Raw genomic sequence first — 25,169 nt, 5'->3', positions numbered from 1 at the left:
AAAGTGGCTGTTTTGTCTTACCTTCATTTATTCCCAAGGTCGTTGGAAAAATAATCGAGTACACAGTTGTTCCAGTTGGACGTCAAGTGGGATACCTGATTCACTACAAAAGCAACCTTCAAACCTAAGGAGTCACTTGAACTCATGCTTCATTTGTCCTTTAATTGATGCCAAACAGGTTTTCAGACAAGCTGCACAAGATAAGTTATATGATGACGTGGTTATAATACTGAATGTCAATGAAAAAGAAGACCTGGAGAAAATTCAGAAACAAATTGCAGAAAAGTTCGGTATGCACATTGATGAATCTGAGAGAAGGGCAAATTGTTTATGGGACAGAATAAAAGACAAGAACACTTGTTATTTTAGATGATGTTTTGGGAAGAATTCATTTGGACCTTGTGGGACTTCGCCGGGCACCGACTTGTAATTTACTTTTGACATCTAGAGAGCGAAAAGTTATACACTCTGCAATGCATACCCAAAAAGATTTTCAGCTTGACTTTGCGAAGAAGAATCGCGGAGAGATGAAAGAGCTCAAAGTGTTGGATTTAACTGTGCTTCGTTTTCCATCACTATATCCATCTCTTAAATACCTACCAGTTCTTCAAACATTGTGCTTAGATCAGTGCGTGTTGGGGGATATTGTTCAAGTTGAACTTGAAAATTCTTAGCCTTGCCTTGCCCACTCCCAGGTTAAAGAGTTGCACGATGAAACAGGGCAACTGACTCATCTACGGTTAGATTTGAGTGGTTGCTCTGAGATTGTACTGATTCCACCTAATGTTTCATCAAGCTTGAAAAGGCTAGAAGATTTGAGAATGGGAATAAACAGCATTGAGCAATGGGAGGGTGGAAGGTCTGATCGATGGAAGAAATAATGTTCCTGATGCTGAAGCACTTGTCTCAGCTAACTGCATTAAACATACATGTTCCAGATGCTAAACCTTCTTCCGAACAACTTGTTCTCGGATAAGTTGAAAAGATACACCATCCATGTTGGTGATTGTTGGCTATATCCTTCCAAATTTGGAGTCACTATCTCTTTATAACCTTGTTAGTTTTCAAAATTACGATCTCTGACGTTGTGGAATTTACTGAAGTTGATTGGTTTCTACTCCAACCAGTGGCGTAGCCAGGAATTGACGGGAGGAGGGGCGAAGTTAAAAGAGTGCAAGGTTCAAAAGAATAGCAACAACCAAATCATTTTATATAGTAATGTCTTCCATAATTTATCAACATAAACAAATTACAATTGTTGCCGACGACGTTTCATACCATGAAAACGTTGCATAATAGGCTCATTATCAATAAAAGCAAATACATCTCTCTCTATGTAAACAAGCATGCTATCACTCAACCATTGATCTCCCATTTTGTTACGCAATGGTGTTTTCACAATCTTCATAGCAGAAAAAGCTCTCTCCACCAAAGCGGTTGCAACCGGTAACACCAAAGCCAATGTAAGAAGCTTATACACTAATATGTAGCTTGCACACCTCCCAGTCTTCACCAACTCCTTTGCAAGATCACCAATTCCTCTCAATGATGAAAACTCACTATGCATCTTCATATCGTGAATGTAATTGTCAAGTTGAATTGGAAGATTCATGAGGTCCATATGATCAAAATCTTGAGGATAAAGTTGAGCTAGACGAACAATTTTTGCTTTGTCAAAAGATGCAAAATTATTCACCGGACTCAAACATGCCATACAAAGAAGCAACTCGGTGTTTACCTCATTGAAGCGATCATTCAATTCCTTTAATTTTGTATCAAGGACTTGAAAATAGAGGTCCACACGATAGTAATGGAAGTTTGTGAGTCTTGGAGCTTTACGCCTTGATTTTCCAGGTACAAAATGCAAATCCTCCATGTTAGGAACGACAATATCAGTGCTACCCATTTGATCGAAATCACATTTGAAAAGATAGCAATAACGACAAAATGCAGCATCCTTTGATATACTATACTTCAACCACTTAAACCTATCAAACCAACCGGTGATAAAATATCTTTTGTTGCTAACTTTTCGTGGCATAATGTGGTCTCTAGGTTGACAAGGATCATTTTGGAGATAGTGTCTACGAATTGTTTCATGATAATTAGGTGGATAATCAAGCATTCGACGTCTATATCCAGAGTCTGCATGAAGATTAGCCAATATCTCATCCAACTCAGTGGGCTCACTTTGTTGTGAACTACTCAGAATATTCAAAGGAGGACTTCTTATATTTGAAGGAGGAGAAGGATGACTACTTGGAATATTTGAAGGAGAAGGACTACCCGAAATGTTTGAAGGAGGATTTAAGCATTGTTTCTTATAGTACCGTTCCTTTACGTAACTGTAAAATGGAAAGAAAAAAAAATCTTAGACTCTTAATCCTAGAGTAGACTATACTAATATGCATAATAACCCAACCAACAATTCAATTAATCAATACCAATAAGTATATAAATTATTAAATAAATAAAAAATTCATTCAACTAATCATATGAATACAACTAATCAAAAATTCAAATTTTAATTTTCACCCTAAAAAATAATTTCATAATTTCATAATTTCATATCAATCAATAATCATAGAATCATATCAATAATCAATAATCAATAACCATATTAGTGCATTACCATATGATTCTATACTAATTAAACAAAATTCGTATTAAATAATTAATTAGGGTTAGGGATTATAAATTTAGGAATTAAAAAATTTACCTTTGAAATTGAAGGCTAGAAGTCGGCTTAGCGGCTGGAGTGGCTAGTGTTAGCAGCAAAAAGCCAACAGAAATAAGCCAATGGGGATTTATTTTCCGTTCCATTGGGGTTGGGCGTTGGCTGCAGGCTCAAGCTGCTGAGATTTTGGGAGAAGCTTTGCACTTTCTCTCTCTCTCTGATTGGGGAAGGGAGAAATTTGGAATGGTAAAGCATGACACGCGGGCTGACTAAGTGAAGGAATGGGGGACATGCCACGCGGTCCCCCCAATACATATATATTTTTTTGGTTTTTTTCAAACATTGAAAGTTTCACGTGGAGGGGCACTAATTTGAAACAGACATGAGACATGGAGGGGCCTAACTTTGGGACATGCGGGCCAAATTTTAAATTTTTATTAATTTAAAAGGAAAAAAAAGAACCCAGTGCTGCTGCACGCAGCAGCAAAACCAGTTCACCGGTGCCAAAACAGAGATGGAGGGGCTGGGTTTTCCGGTGAGGGGAGGGGCGAAACCTCGGCTTCAGCTGTGTTTTCCGGCGAGGGGAGGGGCGGTCTCCACTCCTCGTCATCACGTGGCTTCGCCACTGCCTCCAACCGCAGCACCTTTGTTGTAACCGAAAGGACTAAAAAACAACTAACAACATATACAAAAGCCGAAGAAATCATTATGGTGAATGAAACTGCCGGGCTTACGGAACTTTGATGGTTTTAGATTCTTGTTCCATGGCTAGACGTCTTGTACAACTCAAACATCTTGAGGTATCCAGATGTCAGAAAATGGAAGAGATTGTACCAAACGAAGAATATAGTGACGTAAATACGGGTAACAGGTTTTGCAAACTAAAACATCTACAACTGCAATATCTCTTGCTAGATTCTGCTCAGGAAGTTATATTTATTGAACTTCCGTCTTTGAAGTTGTTGCATCTAGAAGATTGTCTTAAACTGAGGGCATTCATATTTGATGGTAAGAGTGAAAGTATTACAAAACACAAAGAAACTGAAGAGAATGAGTGGAAGGAGAATCTTGAGATTGCTGTACAATATTTTCTTTTTGATTTAAAGGTATATTATTCATGCATTTCTCTTTCTTTATGGGAAGATTGAGTAATCTAGACACCTTGGAGAAATGGCAATGCCAGTCACCACTATCTCCCACCACCAGTGGCGAAGCCATGTGAGGACGAGGAGTGGCGACCGCCCCTCCCCTCGCCGGAAAACACAGCTGAAGCCGAGGTTTCACCCCTCCCCTCACTGGAAAACCCAGCCCCTCCATCTCTGTTTTGGCACCGGTGAACTGGTTTTGCTACTGCGTGCAGTAGCACTGGGTTCTTTTTTTTCCTTTTAAATTAATAAAAAATTTAAAATCTGGCCCGCATGTCCCAAAGTTAGGCCCCTCCATGTCTCATGTCTGTTTCAAATTAGTGCCCCTCCACGTGAAACTTTCAATGTTTGAAAAAAACCAAAAAAATATATATGTATTGGGGGGACCGCGTGACATGTCCTCCATTCCTTCACTTAGTCAACCCGCGTGTCATGCTTTACCATTCCAAATTTCTCCCTTCCCCAATCAGAGAGAGAGAGAGTGCAAAGCTTCTCCCAAAATCTCAGCAGCCTGAGCCTGCAGCCAACGCCCAACCCCAACGGAACGGAAAATAAATCCCCATTGGCTGATTTCTGTTGGCTTTTTGCTGCTAACACTAGCCACTCCAGCCGCTAAGCCGACTTCTAGCCTTCAATTTCAAAGGTAAATTTTTTAATTCCTAAATTTATAATCCCTAACCCTAATTAATTATTTAATACGAATTTTGTTTAATTAGTATATAATCATATGGTAATGCACTAATATGGTTATTGATTATTGATTATTGATATGATTCTATGATTATTGATTGATATGAAATTATGAAATTATTTTTTAGGGTGAAAATTAAAATTTGAATTTTTGATTAGTTGTATTCATATGATTAGTTGAATGAATTTTTTATTTATTTAATAATTTATATGCTTATTGGTATTGATTAATTGAATTGTTGGTTGGGTTATTATGCATATTAGTATAGTCTACTCTAGGATTAAGAGTCTAAGATTTTTTTTTCTTTCCATTTTACAATTACGTAAAGGAACGGTACTATAAGAAACAATGCTTAAATCCTCCTTCAAACATTTCGGGTAGTCATTCTCCTTCAAACATTTCGGGTAGTCCTTCTCCTTCAAATATTCCAAGTAGTCATCCTCCTCCTCCTTCAAATATAAGAAGTCCTCATTTGAATATTCTAAGTAGTTCACAACAAAGTGAGCCCACTGAGTTGGTTGAGATATTGGCTAATCTTCATGCAGACCCTGGATATAGACGTCGAATGCTTGATTATCCACCTAATCATCGTGAAACAATTCGTAGACACTATCTCCAAAATGATCCTTGTCAACCTAGAGACCACATTATGCCAAGAAAAGTTAGCAACAAAAGATGTTTTATCACCGGTTGGTTTGATAGGTTTAAGTGGTTGGAGTATAGTATATCAAAGGATGCTGCATTTTGTCGTTATTGCTATCTTTTCAAATGTGATTTCAATCAAATGGGTAGCACTGATATTGTCGTTCCTAACATGGAGGATTTGCATTTTGTACCTGGAAAATCAAGGCGTAAAGCTCCAAGACTCACAAACTTCCATTACTATCGTGTGGACCTCTATTTTCAAGTCCTTGATACACAATTAAAGGAATTAAATGATCGCTTCAATGAGGTAAACACCAAGTTGCTTCTTTGTATGACATGTTTGAGTCTGGTGAATAATTTTGCATCTTTTGACAAAGCAAAAATTGTTCGTCTAGCTCAACTTTATCCTCAAGATTTTGATCGTATGGACCTCATGAATCTTCCAATTCAACTTGACAATTACATTCACGATATGAAGATGCATAGTGAGTTTTCATCATTGAGAGGAATTGGTGATCTTGCAAAGGAGTTGGTGAAGACTGGGAGGTGTGCAAGCTACATATTAGTGTATAAGCTTCTTACATTGGCTTTGGTGTTACCGATTGCAACCGCTTTGGTGGAGAGAGCTTTTTCTGCTATGAAGATTGTGAAAACACCATTGCGTAACAAAATGGGAGATCAATGGTTGAGTGATAGCATGCTTGTTTACATAGAGAGAGATGTATTTGCTTTTATTGATAATGAGCCTATTATGCGATGTTTTCATGGTATGAAACGTCGTCGGCAACAATTGTAATTTGTTTATGTTGATAAATTATGGAAGACATTACTATATAAAATGATTTGGTTGTTGCTATTCTTTTGAACCTTGCACTCTTTTAACTTCGCCCCTCCCCCCGTCAATTCCTGGCTTCGCCACTGCCCACCACCAACGCCACCAGCACCACTACCAACACTACTCTAGCCGCAAACACAATAGCCACCCCTATTGTTACTATCTTAAAATTTATATTACAAAAACTTTACTACCAAACACAAATTTACTAGTTTTTGACATTTTAGATATGGGCAGTAGACACGTTTTCAATGAGCCTTGGTAGTCTTCAACGAGCGAATTGTTCTTCATTTCATTTTCTCCGGGGCCCAAAGTGTGCAGGTATGATGTTTGTTAAAATGTCTCAGTGAAATTCAAAGCAAATCACACATGTTTGCATGTTTCTAAGCTCAATACCAAGCAAGTTTTTGGATTATAAAAATTGTTTTCAGAAAGTCGTTCATCATCTTTTTAGTCTTTGTTCAAGGATGAGGATGGAAAGGTTCTTGGCACAGAAAATGCGGTCAAAGACAGATGGAGAGGTTATTTTCATAATCTTTTCAATGAAGGACATGAAAGGAGTACTTCTTTAGGGGAGTTGAGTAACTCAGAAGAGTGTAGAAACTACTCCTTTTATCGTCGAATCAGGAAGGAAGAAGTGGTTGTAGCTTTGAAGAAGATGAAGCATAGAAAAGTAGTGGGCCCAGACGATATACCGATCGAAGTGTGGAAAGTCTTGGGAGAGACAGGTATAGCATGGCTCATTGACCTTTTCAATAGGATTTTGAAAACGAAGAAGATGCCAACTGAGTGGCGAAAGAGCACTTTGGTGCCTATCTACAAGAATAAGGGCGACGTACAAAATTGCATGAATTATAGGGGTATTAAGCTAATGAGTCATACAATAAAGCTCTGGGAGAGAGTCATACAATGAAGCTCTGGGAGAGAGTCATTGGGCATAGATTGAGGCAAAAGACACGGGTTTCGGACAACCAATTCGGGTTCATGCTAGGGCGCTCAACCATGGAGGCAATTTATCTCTTACGAAGATTGATGGAAAGATATAGAGATGGGAAAAAGGATTTACACATGGTCTTTATAGATTTGGAAAAAGCGTATGATAGGGTCCTAAGAGACATTCTTTGGAGGATTTTAGAGAAGAAATGAGTACGAGTAGCATATATCCAAGCTATAAAGGATATGTATGAAGGAGCAAAGACTGCCGTAAGAACTCATGAAGGACAAACCGAAAGCTTTTCTATAACTGTAGGATTACATCAAGGCTCATCCTTAAGTCTTTACCTTTTTGCGTTGGTAATGGATGAGTTAACAGGACATATTCAAGATGGTATTCCTTGGTGTATGCTTTTCGCAGACGATATAGTGTTGATAGATGAAACTCAGGAAGGGGTAAATGCAAAGCTTAACCTTTGGAGAGAAGTGTTGGAATCTAAAGGTCTTCGCCTAAGCCGATCAAAGACAGAATATATGGAGTGCAAGTTCAGTGCAAATGGAGGCCAAAATGAGTTAGGGGTGAGGATCGGAGATCAGGAAATACCAAAGAGCGATCGTTTTCGCTACTTAGGATCTATCTTGCAAAAGAACGGAGAATTAGATGAAGATCTCAACCATAGAATACAAACTGGATGGATGAAGTGGAAGAGTGCATCCGGCGTGTTGTGTGACCGCCGTATGCCACTGAAGCTCAAGGAAAAATTTTATAGGACCACAATAAGGCCGGCGATGCTGTATGGCACAGAATGTTGGGCGGTGAAGCATCAACACGTACACAGAATGGGTGTAACGGAGATGAGGATGCTTCGTTGGATGTGTGGGCACACGAGAAAGGATAAGATTAGGAATGAGGATATCCGAGGTAAAGTAGGAGTAGCCGAAATTGTAGGAAAATTGAGAGAAAATCGGTTACGGTGGTTTGGACATGTGCAAAGAAGGCCTACTGACGCTTCGGTTAGAAGATGCGACTACGGGACAGAGGTTCAGGGCCGAAGGGGTAGAGGAAGACCTAGGAAAACTTTGGAAGAGACTCTAAGAAAAGACTTAGAGTATTTGGATCTAACAGAGGACATGACACAGAACTGAGCACAATGACGTTCTAAGATTCATATAGCCGACCCCACTCAGTGAAGAAGACTTTGGTGTATTTAACACAATACATTGAAATGAAGCAAAACTTATTTATTGATATCTCCGATAAGTTACAAATATGTACATATACATGAGTCAAAATAAAAAAACAAGAGGGAGCCTTCACAAAGGTTGCTTAAAAGAAGTCTCAGCAGTCGGTAGAGCCCCAGAAAGAGAAGGCACCGGAGGGGGATCATTCGAAGCCTCAGTACTGGACAGAACCCTAGAAGGATGAGGCATCGAAGGTTGATCATTTGGAGCTTCATTACGCGGTACAGCCCCAGAAGATGAAGGCAATAAATGCCTTTGGAACAAACCCACAAACCGCTAATGATCAAGTAAAACCTGACCATCAGATTCCTTCATCTGGTTAAGCTTCCTTTTCATGTTTGTAGCATAGTCATGTGCGAGCCGGTGCAACTGTTTATTCTCATGCTTGAGACCTCTAATCTCCTGTTTGAGACTCATCACTTCAGCCGCCAATGATTCAACTTGGCGGGTTCGAGCAAATAGGCGCTGGGCCATATTAGACACTGAACCTGCACACTGAACACTTAGAGCCAGAGAATCCTTAACAACCAACTCATCAGACCGTTTGGAAAGTAGTCTGTTATCTTTGGGAGTGAGAAGGTTCCTGGCCACCACTGCAGCAGTCATATCATTCTTCATCACGGAATCCCCAACGGTAAGAGGACCAGTAGGGGATAAGAAAGATGGGCGCCATATGTTGTCTGGAGAAGGCGTGGTTGCCTCTTCAACAAGGTTCAAGTCAAAACGACAGTCGGATGGGCCAGACATTTTCAAAGGTGTTAAAGAGAGAAGAGGTCGGACAAATCAAGATCTTAGAAGTGCAAGAAGGGAGCTTCTACTAGTGAGGATTCAAGTGTGCTTTGGAACTTAATGCCAGCCTATATAAAAATCTGCACTCGACGGAGCTTCAGAAATCGAAGAGGTGCCTGCCCAGAAATCGAAGAGGCGTTTGCTTTCTCAAAAGCTGGGCTGCTCAAAGACCACGAGGGCCGATCTCAGAAATCGAAGAGGCGTTTGCTTTCTCAAAAGCTGGGCTGCTCAAAGACCACGAAGGCCGATCTCAGAAATCGAAGAGGCACTTGCTTTCTCAAAAGTTGGGCTGCTCAGAGACCACGAGGGCTGATCTCAGAAATCGAAGAGGCACCTGTTTTTTTCAGCCTTGTTAGCACCTGTCACATGCACACTCAGCTTTGCTGAAATTACGGGCATTCTGTTAAAGATTTCTGGTGAAGTAGAAAGCACGTGAATCTTACTGTTCAATCATCCACTTTCCACACGCACCATCAGCTCATGGGTACCACAGATAACTTTGCTAAAGATCTCTGACAAAGTTTAGACACGTGAAGCTTGCAGCTCCCACTACATCGCTATGACCAAGAAGGGTAAAAGAATAGCAAGAAAACAGCACTAACAAAGTTTAGACACATAACTTTTGAAGGTCTAGCTACCATATTATTACCCACAATGGTAAAGGAACAGCACCGTTGCTGGATAATTGGAAAGTCCTTGTGTGTCAACCTCTGTGCTCCGTGGCAAGGTAGACTAGCAAACATGCCCAACCTTTACTTACATTCGAGAAAACACTTCCACCAAGATTGCTTGCTCCAAAATCGAAGAGGCACCGTCCTCCGAATCTCGAGAGCCAGACTCCCAACATGATTACTTTCTCAAAAATCGAAAAGACACCGCTCTCCGAATCTCGAGAGCCAGACTCCCAACAGGATTGTTCTCTAAAAAATCGAAGAGGCACTGTCCTCCGAATCTCGAGAGCCAGATCCCCGACAGGATTGCTTGTACGAAAATCGAAAAGGCACCGCTTTCTCAACTTCGAGAGCCAGATCTCTTTGGATAAAGCTTGTCTGTAAACTTCACACGTAACATCGGCTTTCCCGATACCACAGACCACTTTTTCAAAGTGCTCTGACACACGTGAAGCTGGCAGCTCTCACTACCGTGCTATGACCAAGCAGGGTAAAGGAATAGCATTACTACTTGTTGTTAGGGAAACTCCTATATATGTCGACCTTCATCCTCAACGGACAGGCAGACTTGCAAAAATGCTCAACCCTTCCTCATATCTGAGAGGGCACTCCCAACGAAGCCTCTCGAAATACTCAGCTTTCTTTCCCCCCGATAATACCTCTGCAAACAAGCTACACCAGAGCAAGAATATCTCATATCATCAGGGTTAAAAGCAAGAGTATCCTATATCATGCTTTTTCCCTGTCTTTTCCTTTGGCCTTGTTCTTACCTGCAAGACAAGGAGAAAGAGAGCAATCAGTCAGCACTTGGAATCAAGCTTCCAGTCAGGAACTGACTGCCTGGAACCCCTTACCTGATTACTTACCTGGCATTGCTCTCGAGTACTCAACTTCAACATCTTATGCTTTCAGGGAAGATACCACATCTGCCTGAGGAACAGATAGGGAAAGTGAGAAGGATACAAGGAAGCATGTGAAGACAAGCGTAACAGAACACGTGCCGATACATCCACTACTTTGTCAACAGCAAAAGTATCCCATATCAGCAGGGTCGAACGTACTCTAGATTTGATGGACTTGTTTTGACCCTCAAATTCTTCAGTCGGCCTTATACTCTGGAGGAAACCAGACAATCCTCCAGCCCAGTTCAAGAATAAGCCTGTGGAAAGTTACTTCGTCAAAAGCAAAAGTATCTCATATCATCTATTCCCATTTTCTTCTCTTTATCCTTCATGCTGCCTGCAAGATATGGAGAATGAGAACAATCAGCCGGAACTCGAAATCAAACTTCTGATCTGGGACTGATTGCTTGGAGCTCTGATTGCTTACCTTGTCTGTCACCTCTTTCAGCAGATCCCCTAACTCGGCGACTTGGGGGACTCCCACTACATTGTTTGTATCGCGCTTGACCAAGCCTGAAACTACAAGTAAACTTCAAGTGAAATTGATACATTACCTTGTGCATCTCCACCAGTTAAAGATACCATCCCTGGATGGAGGAAGCGTACTTCCAGAGAAGATGCCACATCTACCTATGAGACAGATAAGGCATGTAAAGATGAGAGCTTGAACATATGTCATTTGTACTAAATCATTCACTTGTACTCACTAAAAGAGAGCTTGAACCTATGTACTGGCGTAAACCCTTCACAATTAATGAGAACTCCTCTACTCCGTGGACGTAGCCAATCTAGGTGAACCACGTACATCTTGTGTTTGCTTTCCTATCTCTATCCATTTACATACTTATCTACACTAATGACCAGAGAAATGTAGCGAAGATCACAAACTTAATACTTTCTGTAGTACCAAAGTCCTCACTGATTTTGTGCATCAACAATCCTTAAGTCATTACCTTGGATCTATATCTTGCAAAAGAGCGGAGAATTAGATGGAGATCTCAACCATAGAATACAAGCTGGATGGATGAAGTGGAAGAGTGCATCCGGCGTGTTGTGTGACCGTCGTAGGCCACTAAAGCTCAAGGGAAAATTTTATAGGACGACAATAAGGCCGGCGATGCTATATGGCACAGAATGTTGGGCGGTGAAGCACCAACACGTACACAAAAGGGGTTTGGATATGTGCAAAGAAGGCCTACTGACGCTCCGGTTCGAAGATGTGACTACGAGATAGAGGTTCAGGGCCGAAGGGGTAGAGGAAGACCTAGGAAAACTTTGGAAGAGACCCTAAGAAAAGACTTAGAGTACTTGGATCTAACGGAGGACATGACACAAAACCGAGCGCAATGGCGTTCTAGGATTCATATAGCCGACCACACTTAGTGGGAAAAGGCTTTGTTGTTGTTGTTGTTGTTGTTGTTTGATGATCAAGAAACATTCGTTTCATAGCATAATTTCTACTTTGCAAGTGCTCTATAACCCGACTTTTTCTTTCAACTATGCAGTTGTGTCCAGAAGAAGCTTAGTAAAAAAAGCAAAAGCAAAAAGAGTTGCATACTTCTCTGTTTCCCTTCAATAGATCCTGAGGAAGGCACCAACACCAAGACCACCCCTCAAGTAGATTTTCCTTGCCATGGATGCAGATCTAATGTAGTACCCATCAGGCTCATATGCTGCAAGCTCCTTGAATGTGGCCGTCTTCACAATGTCGGTCCAGTCAGGAAGCTCAATTGGCCGGAGCGCTTCAGAAATTTGAAATTAGAGGTTTATGTGAATTATTCAAAGCTCCCATCTTTAACTCAACTGAACCTTTAAATCCCTACAAAGTTAGGAATTATGTGAGATTAGAACTGGGCATTAATTGAAATTTTAAAATCCCTAAAAAAATCCATCAGCTAAAAACCCATTAACATTGATTCCTAAATCTAAAATCACAATATCAAAATTCAGAAACAATCTCATTAATTAATTTACAAGAAAAAGGAAAAGAAGAATTGAATACGGACTTACTGTTGTCGGAGGAAAGACGTGGGTGGAGGGCGGACCCGGAAGGCCGACAGCGTAGACTAGAGGGAGGAGCTGCCGAGTTGTACTGACACTGGTGTTGTTTGGGTTATAATTCCAACCTTGGGCTCAGAAGGAAGTTGGCCCAACGAAGAGGAGGAAAGCCCGAAGTCCAGCCCAAGTCCCGAAGGCAAAGAAGGCCTTTCCTGACCAGGTGCAGGTTATTTGCACCACTTGCTCACCAACCCAAGGGCCAAGTGGTATAGACCCACTAGCTAATCAACCACTAAAGTACTTTACAGTGGCAATACAAGTAAAAAGTTGATGAGTCACTACCCTTCAAACTGCAGTCGGGCAATGTTGCTGCTATAGGAAGACAAGCTGAAGTTGTCTATAAAAGAAGGAAGAGAAGTCAGGAATGAAGACACTCAAACAAACAAATACAAGCACAAACTCTGCTCAAAAGCCAGATTTGCCTTCAAACAAAGTTGTAGTCAGCAAGCCTTCATCCCTTTCGGGATAAACCCTTTGTAATAGCTCTGTTACCCTGTTCAACTCTTGCTGTAGTATCGATCTCTTTCTGTAAACTCATCTCCCAACCCTGTTTCTAAGCTTTCAAGCCTCTTGAAACCACAAAGATAGGAAGTTGCAAGACGATCAGCCTTGCCCGACAAGGTTAAACCTTGCCCGACCCCCTTTGTTTTTGTCTTTTCATTCACTAACCTAGCAATATGTTGTATGCTACAAGTTGTATTCAAGTTATTTGTAGTAATATGGCTATTAAAGGACTCTCTCAGCACTTGAATCCGATTTGAATATGTTTTCATAGTTCAAGCCAGATCCGAGTTCTAAGCCCTCGGGCATGTAAGATTTGATCATCCAAAAGTCCTTGGCCTCAAGGCATAAAAAAGAACCTTATGTGGACTTAACCCATCCACGACAAGCTTTGATAAATAAGAAGTCCGAAGTTACTTGGGGCGCAAGTAATCAATCTATCACCTAGTTTTATTTCTATTATATCGTGATTACTATAGAACGTTGAGTATAGAATGAATCCTGATAGGGAGCCTCAAGGCCTAATCAAGGCCCTACAGAGGCACTTATTTGGATTCATTCTGCTCCTCGGACTAGAACGTTGAGCATAGAAAGAGTTCTGATGGGAAGCCTCAAGGCCTATTCAAGGCCCTACAAAGGCACCTATTTGGATTCATTATGCTCTTCGGGCTAGAACGTTGAGCATAAAAAGAGTTCTGATGGAAAGCCTCAAGGCCTATTCAAGGCCCTACAAAGGCACCTATTTGGATTCATTCTGCTCATCGGGCTCAAATAATTAGGAAGTATAATGGATATAAGACTCATATAAACCAAGGAAACAAACCATATGTATATATTCAAATGCTAAGTTAGTTATGAACGGGAAGCCTCAAGGCCTATACCTAAGGCCCCACAAAGGCACCCGTCATGACTAAAATGGTCTCTTGGGTATATATATATACAATTGAAATTCAACATTCGTTCTACATCTGCCATGTTGAAGATGGCAGTGGCACGCCTGAGCACTGAAAGGTTAATCTTGATTGTGAGCCTCAAGGCCTACACCTAAGGCCCCACAAAGGCACCCTTTCAAAATTAATTCTGTCCTTCTCTTTCAGCCTTTCCCGAAGAGCTTTGACCGACAAGCTTTGCCCGACAAACCTTGCCCGACTAAGCTTTGCCCGACAAGCCCGCCAGTAAAGCAGAAGCCCGACAGGAAGCTTCAACCGGCGCCAACCTCTCGGGGAGCTGTGTGCTCGTCGGCCAGGGAACATCCCCGACGGAAATTCCTGCCACGAACAGGTGTAGCCGAGGGAAACCAACGACAGAACAGAATATAACCAAACGTTCCTCCTGTCTAAGGTTATGCACTGTTCATCTTGACATCTTCTTTGTGGTGGCTTGAAAAGAAATGGAGGGTTGGATTCATGATAATATTTGGGATTTATATAAGAATTTTCAGATGTTTTATTAAAATTGTTAGAATTATGGCTGTATTTAATTAGAAATTTAAAAAAAATTATAACATTTTGTGTATTTAATTAGGAATTGATTTTAAAGAATTTTAAAGAATTTTAAAAATTTGAGGAATTCAAGGGATTTGAGACATTTTGTAATGTATTTTAACAATTCACAAATGAAAAATTTTATTTGAACCCATATAATTACACTTTCACCCCTACTTAAATTTTAAATGAGAATTGTCATTTTTACCTATTACATAATTATAATCAAGTATATGATAAAATCAACAATAAAACTAAAATTTATCAATAAACTCACGCTCAATAATCAAACTCTACTGTCACTCAATTTTTATCTTGTGTTCATTCTAACCGATGGAAGGAGATTTTGAAGTTTCAAATTCTCCAACTAAGATATGAATCAATTTAAGGGAGTTATTTTTTTTCTTTTGATTTTAATTTTTTTTTAGATATTAATAGTGTGTTGCTTGCCAAAAAAAAGTTCTTTGTTAGCGCGTGAATAATTTTCTCTTTTTTTTTTTTTTTTTTTTGACAAACTAAGTTACTTTTCCATTAAACAAAGATACTAGTACAAGGAGAAGAGAGCCCAAAAGGCATCCCACAACTGAAATACAAGCCCAGCAAGAAAAAGTAAATACAACACAAAACCCAAAATGCATAGCTGAAAAACAACAGAAACCCTAAAATTAAAGAGAAAACCAGCAGTCACCACCAAATCCGACGCGCCTCCATCAGAAGGCCACCACCACCAAAAAATGAACCAAAAAGAGCTACTAGATCAACAGAAAATGGGGGTAAGCGAGCCACCAGTGTAATGAGCATTCCCATAATCCTACCAAATAGTGCAAAAAACACTTTAACAGCCACCCAAAACCCAAGCACGTCACCGAGGAGAAGCACCCGGGGCTGAGTAGCAGTGGTTGGTAGTTATGGACTCTAGATGGAAGGAAGCATCGGAGCAAGAGAGGTGTCTAAAGGTTCCAATCTGAGACAAGCTCAGAGAATTGAGACAAAGCTCAAAGAAAGCCAAAAGGAAAACAGAAATAAAGCACCACAGGGGAGGGAAAGCGTGACAGGGTAAGTGGGAGGACTTGAAGGTGTGGGTAGCATGTTGGGTTGCAGCAAGAGGGAAAAGGGCTGAGGGGGAAGGAGGAGGACTTGAGGGCGTGGGTAACAGGCTAGAGAGGAGAAGAAAATGGGTAGCAGCAAGGGAAAGCCAGCCGACTCTAACCAGAGGAAGGAGTCGGCGGTGAAGGCTGGGATTTTGGGGGGTTTCATAACTCTTCCAAAAGACGTTAGGAATTCAATACTGGCCCCAATTGAAACATAAAAAAATAATGAAGGTGGTAAGCTAAAACACTAGTAAATAGCTTGGCATACACATAACAAAAAAGAGAAGGTAAAAACAACTAAAGTGAAGAAATGTACTTTTTGAAGTTCTTGACAGCAACAGTGTCATCCATCAACCAATGCGAAAGGCTCTTCTCCAGAAAAGCGAAGTCCAAATCTGGAACATAATGATACAGCAAATACGGCTTGGATAAGGTCTTTGAGTTTCTGCTTTGATCTATATTCAAGAATAATAATTGTCAATGATTTCAAATTTAAACCAATGGACATGGAACTTAACAGATAGATAGCATATGATTGACGCATTAAGCAAATATGGTTTGTGCGTGGCATTAAAACAGAAGAAGATTGGGACAGTGATGATAATGAATATCATCCATCCTATACAGATGAGAACAATGTATATCATTGTGTCTATATTTTCGACTTTAGCGGAAAAAAAAGAGATGATGATCACCATTGTACATGGGGACTTCCTTCTTGAGAAATATTGGAGCAGCAAATTCGCACACGTAAGAATCAACTATGAAAATAGTTTTAGAAAAAGAGTTGTCTCCAACTGATTTTGGGTTTATTTTCTAAATCGGTATAAAGATAAATTTACATATAGAATTGGATTTGTGAGGCTAGTTTAGGTAATAATTTGGGTTTAAAGAGATATTGATAGTTTAATTGAAAGCAATGTGGGTTTAGAGAATAAATTTGGTGTAAAAAGAGGTTATATGGATCTAAAAAAAATTTCCCTTTCACAAATCTCACCTCATCCTTGAGATTTCGATGGAATTAAATCAAACTTTTACATAGAATCTCAACTAATCAATTAAACCCCATCAAAATCCATTAAAATCTACATAATACTTAGGTATTGACTAATGAGTGCTCATTTTACTCACTAAACAATGTGGCCCAACAAAAACAAGACAAGTGTTTATGATTAAATTTTATAATCAAGCAACCGAACACCCCCTTCTCTAATTAATATTGTGGCCCAAAGGACCCATTCGTCTTTCTTTCCAACAAATCTACATACACCTGACTTAAAGTCTTTTAAAATCCTAGTTGACCACACTTGATTTGAGAGTCTATTAAAATCCTTTCAAATGCTAATTTGACAACACCGTTCAACAAAAAAGTGTAAAAGTGTGCATAAAAGTTGAGGAATCAATGGTGTGTTACACATTGAATTCAATTTAGAGGATAAAGCCAAAGACACGGTTTACTTTACTTGAGGAGCAATGCACATCACGTGCTTTACTTGGGAGGGTTTCCAATCCATCTAAGTTCGAACTCCATAGCAGCAATCCACGCAAAGAATCACTCAAGCCAACCGCAGATTCTTTCCCCTACGAGTTAATTCTCAACAGTTATATAATAGACAACATGGATTAAGTTTCTCATGTATGCGTGTTAGGAATGTCGGTACTACAAGATAGAGAATGCACAAGGTAAAGTAGAAAATGGACACCAAGAATTTATGTGGTTTGGCAATTTATGCCTACGTCCACCAAACAAGGATCAATCTTCACTATATGAAAAAGATGAGTACAACAAGAGTAGTCTTACCAAGCCAAAGACAAGGCTTGATGGATACAAGAAAGTATAACACACACTTTCTATCACTCTAAACTTCACTTACACAATGTGTAGTAGAACAGTCTCACTCTCACTCTTGAAGTGGAACTCTAGCTTTGGACTTGATCCTTTGCTACTCACCCTTTGTTCTTAATTGATTACATCACTACAACATCACACCCATATTTATAGGTGAGGGCTTGGCATTTTACTAGTTTCTAGTTCCTTCTACAAACCAGAACTAGTTTCTAGTTTCTAGTTTCTAGTGTATTCTTCAAACTTCTAGCATAGATAATTCTAGACTAGCCACAAAATTGTAGCTTCTAGATCTTTCCATTCGCAACCAAGGAAGCTAGTATCCTCTAGCTTCTTCCATCAACTTAATAACATGCTAGAATTGTCTAGCATGCTCCAGCCACCTCACTTGCTTACTAGAATAATCTAGAACATTGATCATGGACTGGACCATATACCAACAATCTCTCCTTTCAGTCCATGAGGGAGGAATTCCGATCATGACTCCAAGTTACCTGGAGTCCATCCCAGCAGCCTTAATGCAGAATTCCAACTTTGATTTTGTAACTACCTTTGTCAACATGTCTGAAGAATTATTATCGATATGAATCTTCTTCAGCTGTAACAACTTGTTCTCGATAGCATATCTAATCCAGTGATAACGAACATCAATGTGCTTAGTGCGTGAATGATATGTAGTGTTCTTGCTCAAATCCAGAGCACTATGAATATCACAATAAAAGCCATAATCACTTTGCTTCAAACCCAACTCTTGGAGAAACCGCTTCAGCCACAACAACTCCTTGCATGCTTTTGTAGCGGCTATGTATTCAACCTCAGTTGTGGACAAAGCAACACACTTTTGCAACTTGGATTGCCAAGACAAGGCTTCCCCTACAAAAGTAAACAAGTACCCAAACATAGATTTTCTACCATCCAGGTCACCTCTCATGTCAGCATCTATAAATCCTTCCAAGATTGGTTTGGAACCACCAAAGCACAAGCACATCTTAGAAGTCCCCTTCAAATATCTGAGAATCCACTTAACAGCTTCGCAATGGTCTTTCCCTGGATTAGAGAGAAACCTACTCACTACACCTACTGCATGAGCAATATCTGGCCGTGTGCACACCATTGCATACATGATACTTTCTACTGCTGAAGAGTAGGGAACAACTGCCATTTTCTCCTTTTCTTCATATGTTTTTTGACACGACTCTTTGCTCAACTTGATATGATTGGCTAAAGGTGAGCTTACCGATTTGGCTACTTTCATGTTGAACCTTTCAAGCACACGTTCAACATACTTTTCTTGTGACAACGACAACTTCTTGATTTTTTGTCACGAATTATCTCCATGCCTAAAATCTGCTTGGCTGGCCCTAAGTCCTTCATGTCAAATGACTTAGATAACTCTTCTTTGAGTTTTTTAATCATAGAAGCATGTTAATGACATGTTGACAATCAACATGTCATCAACATAAAGCAATAAAATGATGAATTTACCTCTAGAAAATTGTTTGATATAGACACAAGAGTCAGCATGAGTTCTCTTATACCCATTACTCACCATGAATGAGTTGAACTTCTTATTCCACTGTCTCGGAGCCTGCTTAAGATCATATAAGCTTGAGCTTGCACACTAAAGTTTCTTTACCTTTGACTTCAAAGCCTTTGGGTTGCTCCATATATATCTTTTCTTCTAAGTTGCCGTGGAGAAATGCAGTTTTAACGTCTAACTGCTCGAGCTCAAGATCCATGCTTGCTGCCATACCAAGGATAACTCAAATAGAAGTCATCTTCACCACCGGTGAGAAAATCTCATCAAAGTCAACTCCTTTCTTTTGACCAAAACCTTTGACAACCAAACGAGCCTTGTACCTTGTCATGTTGTCGTCCATTTTCAATTTGAACACCCACTTGTTTTTCAATGTTTTTCTGCCCTTTGGAAGCTCCACCAGCTCATAGGTATCAATCTTTAATAAGGAATCCATCTCTGACTCCATTGCCTTAATCCATTTATCACTGTCGTTATAAGCTCTGGCTTCCTCATAAGTTTCGGGCTCTCCATAATTAGTCAACATGATATACTCTGATGAAGAATACTTGGTAGACAGTCTTCGACTTCTGCTGGTTCTTCTAACCTAATCTTCATTCTCTTGCGGGGCTGGAGGCTCCCCCTGATTGGGTTCTCCTTGAATCTGCTCTTCTTGACTAGGCTCCACTTGATCAGCAATCTCATGGTCTGGCTTATCTTGATTAGGCCCCCCTGATCATCATTATCTGGTTCTACAGGCACTTCATTTGCAACTGCTTTAGGGATGTCACCGTGACTTTCTTCATCTGAAGCCAATGGATCAACTCATTTGACTGCGTCATCTAGTTATGCCTCTTTATTCGAATCCCCAATTGTTTGGTCTTCATGAAAGATCACATCTCTGCTTCTGATAAACTTCTTCGGGTATGGGTCCCATAATCTATAACCAAAATCTTCACCGCCATAACCAAGAAAGATGCACAGTGTAGCTTTGTAGTCTAACTTCGATCTCTGCTCTTTGGGCACATGCCCAAAAGCTTTGCAACCAAACACCTTCAGATGAGAGTAAGACACATCATTACCAGTCCATACTCTATTTGGAACATCAAGACCTAATGGTACTGATGGAGATCTGTTGATCAAATAGCAGGCTGTCCTTACAGCTTCACCCTAGAACTGCTTAGATAACTTTGCAGTCCTCAGCATAAACCTGACTTTCTTCATGATGGTTCGATTCATTCTTTCAGCAACACCATTATGTTGTGGAGTTCCATGAACTGTCTTCTCATGACGTATGCCATGTTTCACACAATACTCTCTAAACTGGTGAGATGTGTATTCGCCGCCATTGTCGCTACGAATGCACTTGAAATGTTTCCCAATTTCCCTCTCCACCATGGCATGAAACTCCTGGAATGTCTGAAACACCTCGTCTTTGGATTTCAACAAATACACCCAGACCCTTTGTGAAGCATCATCAATATAAGTAACAAAATATTTATTTCTTCCAAGTGACTCGACTTCCATGGAACCACACACATAAGAGTTTAACGACATACCTTTGGAAAAAGGAATGTGAGACTTATTTGCCAAAACTTGTAGGCCTTTCTCGCTCATGTGGCCTAGCCTCTTATGCCACAAGTCTAGAGATGAGTCATCCACATCATTCAACTCACCTTTCAAAACCTTGGCATTTGACCGGTACAACGTACAACAAAGTCGTGCTCTTGCTACCACTATTAAGCCTTTAGTAAGCTTCAATTTTCCTTCGCCAATATGGTGATAATAACCTTGTCGATCAAGGGTACTGATGGATATCAGATTGAGACGTATATCAGGAATATGTCTCACATCTTTCAACATCAACTGGCAGCCGAGATTAGTTCTTAGGCAAATATCACCAATTCCAAGAATTTTGGAATAGCTTTCATTCCCCATCTTCACTATGCCAAAGTCACATTCTTTGTATGTACTAAAGAACTCCCGTTTGGACATAGCATGGAAGGAAGCTCCATTGTCAAAGATCTATTAAATGTCTCTGTCAGAGTTGCCCATATGCAGACATTCACCAACAGACAATATTTCTGGTAAATCACCACATATGACATCGGTAGTATTGCCAGTATCATTTTTCTTCTTATTGTTTCCTTCTATTTGCTCTCTCTTCCAAACTCGACAATTTTTCTTCATATGGCCTTCTTTGCCACAATGGTGGCATGCACCCCTGAACCTTGACTTGGATCGGCTAGGACTCCTGCCATGACCTCTAGGCCCTCTACTCTTGCTTCTTCCGCGGTTCTTTATGACAAATACTTGGCTGCTATCTGTGCTAGAAGTCTTTCTCCTTGTTTCTTCATTGAGCATGCTATTTTTAACATTATCAAAAGTAAGAACACCATTAGAAGCAGAGTTACTTATACTCACCATAAAGGTCTCCCAATTGTCTGGCAAGGATCCAAGTAACAAGAGCGCTTGTAGCTCGTCCTCGATCATCATTTTCATAGTAGCCAACTGGTTGATGATATTCTGAAAATTGTTCAAGTGTTCTGCTACACTTAAACCATCCTTGTACTTCACATTGATGAGCTCTTTGATCAAGAAGGCTTTCTTGGCTGGGGTCTTCTTCTCGAACAAGGACTCAAGCTTCGTCCAGAACTCACGGGCATTGGTTTCATTAGACACATGGTGAAAAACACTATCGTCCACCCATTGTCTAATTGTGCCAATTGCCTTGCGATTCATCTTCTTTCACTCGGTATCGGACATGCTCTCGGGCTTAGCGGCATCTCCTTCAATTGGATCATGCAGATCCTTGCAATAGAGAATGTCCTCCATCCTTGGCTTCCATGTTACCCAATTGGAGTTGGTGAGTTTGATCATAGTGCCACTTCCTTCCATCTAGTAGTACGAGCCAACCGGGCTCTGATACCACTTGTTAGGAATGTCGGTACTACAAGATAGAGAATGCACAAGGTAAAGTAGAAAATGGACACCAAGAATTTATGTGGTTCGGCAATTTATACCTACGTTCACCAAACAAGGATCAATCTTCACTATATGAAAAAGATGAGTACAACAAGAGTAGTCTTACCAAGCCAAAGACAAGGCTTGATGGATACAAGAAAGTATAACACACACTTTCTATCATTCTAAACTTCACTCACACAATGTGTAGTGAAACACTCTCACTCTCACTCTTGGAGTGGAACTCTAGCTTTGGACTTGATCCTTTGTTACTCACAATTTGTTCTTAATTGGTTACATCACTACAACATCACACCCATATTTATAGGTGAGGGCTTGGCATTCTACTAGTTTCTAGTTCCTTCTACAAACTAGAACTAGTTTCTAGTTTCTAGTGTATTCTTCAAACCTCTAGCATAGATAATTCTAGACTAGCCACAAAATTGTAGCTTCTAGATCTTTCCATTTGCAACCAAGGAAGCTAGTACTCTCTAGCTTTTTCCATCAACTTAATAACATGCTAGAATTGTCTAGCATGCTCCAGCCACCTCACTTGCTTACTAGAATAATCTAGAACATTGATCATGGGCTGGACCATATACCAACAATGCGTTCATATATAATATGATATTGATAATATTAGTCTTTGCTCTGCAATCTAAATTCTAATTAGCCAAACCAACAACAGCTACATACTTTGTTTCATTGTTTTCGCATCCTTCCCAGCTCTTTTCATTTGATTCTTCATTGCACCACCACTTTCACTTTCTTCATTGCACCACCTTCTTTTGCTTTAATTTTCTTTGCATGTACTAAAAATTAAAAAAAGCAATAAAAAAATTGGATACTTTCACTCTCTTCATTGCATTGCCTTCTTTTGGTTTAACTTCCTAGTTTTAGTTTCTCCGTCGATTTCCTTGTGTCATCTTCACCTTGGTATCGCTTTTACTTGGCAAAGAAACACAAACATTACATACTTTGGCCACTGGTCAGCTTTGCTTCATTTACCAGACGACCGATTGTCCTTTTTCCGGTGTTCAGTGTTGTATTATGTAAGCAAAGGAACTGGCCTTCTCATTCAAAAGTGCACGTAAGGTATAAGGTATGTGATGAGTCCATATTATACTATATATTTTACCATAATCTTAGTAATAATTTATTGGTTATTATGTGTGAATTTTGATACTTTGAATTATATTTTTAATGTAGAACATTCGACTTCCTCTTGAGCATAAAGTAACCAAATGAATGAATTTTGGAGTGATTCCAATTGGAGGATATTCGTGAGTGTTTCAAGATGATTGTATCAAAATTCCAGATTTTTCTACCAAGTTGTTTGACCATGGCGATGAAATTTAAGGCCCAGCGCGCAGTTTTTCCAGATTGATGTTTCTGGACGTTTTGAGTATTTTGGAGGTCAAGATGACATATTTTGAGGAAGACTCATTCTGAGGATTTGTAGGGGACGTGAAATCGGAGTTGATTGGGTCAGTCAAAAGACTAATTTTTTGAGAACTCCGAATTTTAGTTAAAATAGGAAACATTTTATTTTCTATTTTATTATTTTATTATGTTTCCTAGTTTTATTCCAAGACCTTTTAGGGTTTTATTTTGTAGTAGTATAAATAAGGCTTTTAAGCCATTAGGAGAAGGGAGGGGAGAATGCACGCACACTTTGGAGAGATTTGAAGTTTATTTTCAAGATGTTTTCTATCCATGTTCTTAATAATATTTTGTTTTATGATTGTTTGTAATTAGTTTCATTTGCTAGGGCGAGGCTAGGAGCCTTAACAATAATATGTAGTTTCTTTTCAATTTACTTATGATATTATGTATTCATGCTTTGAATTATTAATCACCGTTTTAAACTATCTAATTGTCTTGATGATTGGCCACCATTAGGATATTTAGAAAAGTAATTTGATGTAATTTTGGTCGGAAGGTTCCCTGAAATTAGCGCTGGCTTCTTGTGGTTAATAATTGTAATTTCACTTAGGAGGAATACCACGTCTTAAGGGTTACATGATTTTTCAAAGGGTTTTCATAAAACATAATGAGTCTCTCATGTTCATATCTGATCCGAACATCCGGACGGGTTGCATGTTAGATATACATTCTATGTTGGAGGTTCTAAGTAAGGCATACTTTAGGAAAACTTAACCTTCAAAATATGCATGTGTAATTCATAAGTAATTGGAAGAATTACGTAGGATTGTTAAGGTGACGGCGGAACCATAGTGCTCAAATTTAATTTCAAAACTATTTTCTTTTGTTTTATTTACTTTGCCAATTTATTTAATTGTTTTTAATTAAATTCGTTTTTAACATTGGGGAAAGAAGAAGAAATAAGAATACGACGACGACGACGATGCATGATTAAGATGGCAATGATGATGAAACGGTAAGTTTCCATATATGCTAAATATCAAGTAAATATAAACTTTTATAAGTCGTAATTTCTGGTACTACTTGTTAATGTTCACTTACCGACACAAAATTTGCAATACTCCGTACATATATAGTGAGGACCATCAAATAAATAGTACTGGTTTCTAATTTCTCTTGTTACTTGCTCTGACTATTCTCTGTTCTCCCCTAAACAGTCTGCCCAGCCTTGCTTACGTGGCCGATCTCATCTTGTTTGATATAAGCCTGCAAGCTGCGGTCTCAATGGAAAAGCCATCCTAGAAACTTGTGTTATTTGTATTTGGAGCTTTGTTCACTACATGGTTTTGGGTGTTTGGGAAATAACGCTTGTGTGATTTCTGTAAACATTGATGCATTTGAAGTGGTGTTTGTGTGCACGTATACTGAAACTGCTTTGTACTAGAGTGTGCTTAATTGAGCTCTCTTCTAAAATCGAATCAATCAAAATCTTTTAACTGGATTGTTAATTTTCTTGATGCGTGTATATTTTTCTTTTTAATTTGGAAGGAAAGCTAGATTCAATTCATAAAATGCAGGTTGAAATTGAATTGCTTTAAATGATTTTGGGCCTCTTTAACCGTGAATTGATTTTGGGATGAACCTCAACTTTTCCATAATTTTCTTCAAACCCTAATATTTCTTCCCATGTTGTTTTGCCCCTTTTTTCATTCTTGTATTTTGTTTCCTGTGATACATGAAAAATATCATTTTCCAATTATCTTTTTAGGAACATCTCCAATGGACTCTCTAAA

At 39.5% G+C, this 25,169-nt stretch overlaps 3 long non-coding RNA genes across 3 annotated transcripts; 2 read left to right on the top strand and 1 right to left on the bottom strand.

The window, feature by feature from the left end:
* Window positions 1-1,510: 1,510 nt before the first annotated feature.
* LOC139188085 (uncharacterized) lies at window positions 1,511-2,842 on the bottom strand. Its single transcript, XR_011571253.1, has 3 exons — window positions 2,720-2,842; window positions 1,739-1,841; window positions 1,511-1,650 (listed from the first exon to the last, which is right to left on the bottom strand). It is a non-coding gene; the product is annotated as an uncharacterized lncRNA (long non-coding RNA).
* A 1,396-nt stretch (window positions 2,843-4,238) lies between these two features.
* On the top strand, window positions 4,239-6,014 carry LOC139188100 (uncharacterized). The gene is made up of 3 exons (XR_011571278.1): window positions 4,239-4,465; window positions 5,363-5,465; window positions 5,554-6,014. It is a non-coding gene; the product is annotated as an uncharacterized lncRNA (long non-coding RNA).
* Window positions 6,015-23,208: 17,194 nt separating this feature from the next.
* Window positions 23,209-24,872, top strand: LOC139187935 (uncharacterized). The gene is made up of 2 exons (XR_011570969.1): window positions 23,209-24,391; window positions 24,594-24,872. It is a non-coding gene; the product is annotated as an uncharacterized lncRNA (long non-coding RNA).
* The last annotated feature ends 297 nt before the right edge of the window (window positions 24,873-25,169 follow it).

Source organism: Malus domestica, chromosome 09 (genome assembly GCF_042453785.1).
Source record: "Malus domestica chromosome 09, GDT2T_hap1".
Classification (NCBI taxonomy): domain Eukaryota; kingdom Viridiplantae; phylum Streptophyta; class Magnoliopsida; order Rosales; family Rosaceae; genus Malus; species Malus domestica.
The sequence above is the reverse complement of the archived record's forward strand: the minus strand, read 5'-3'. Positions and strand labels throughout refer to the sequence as shown.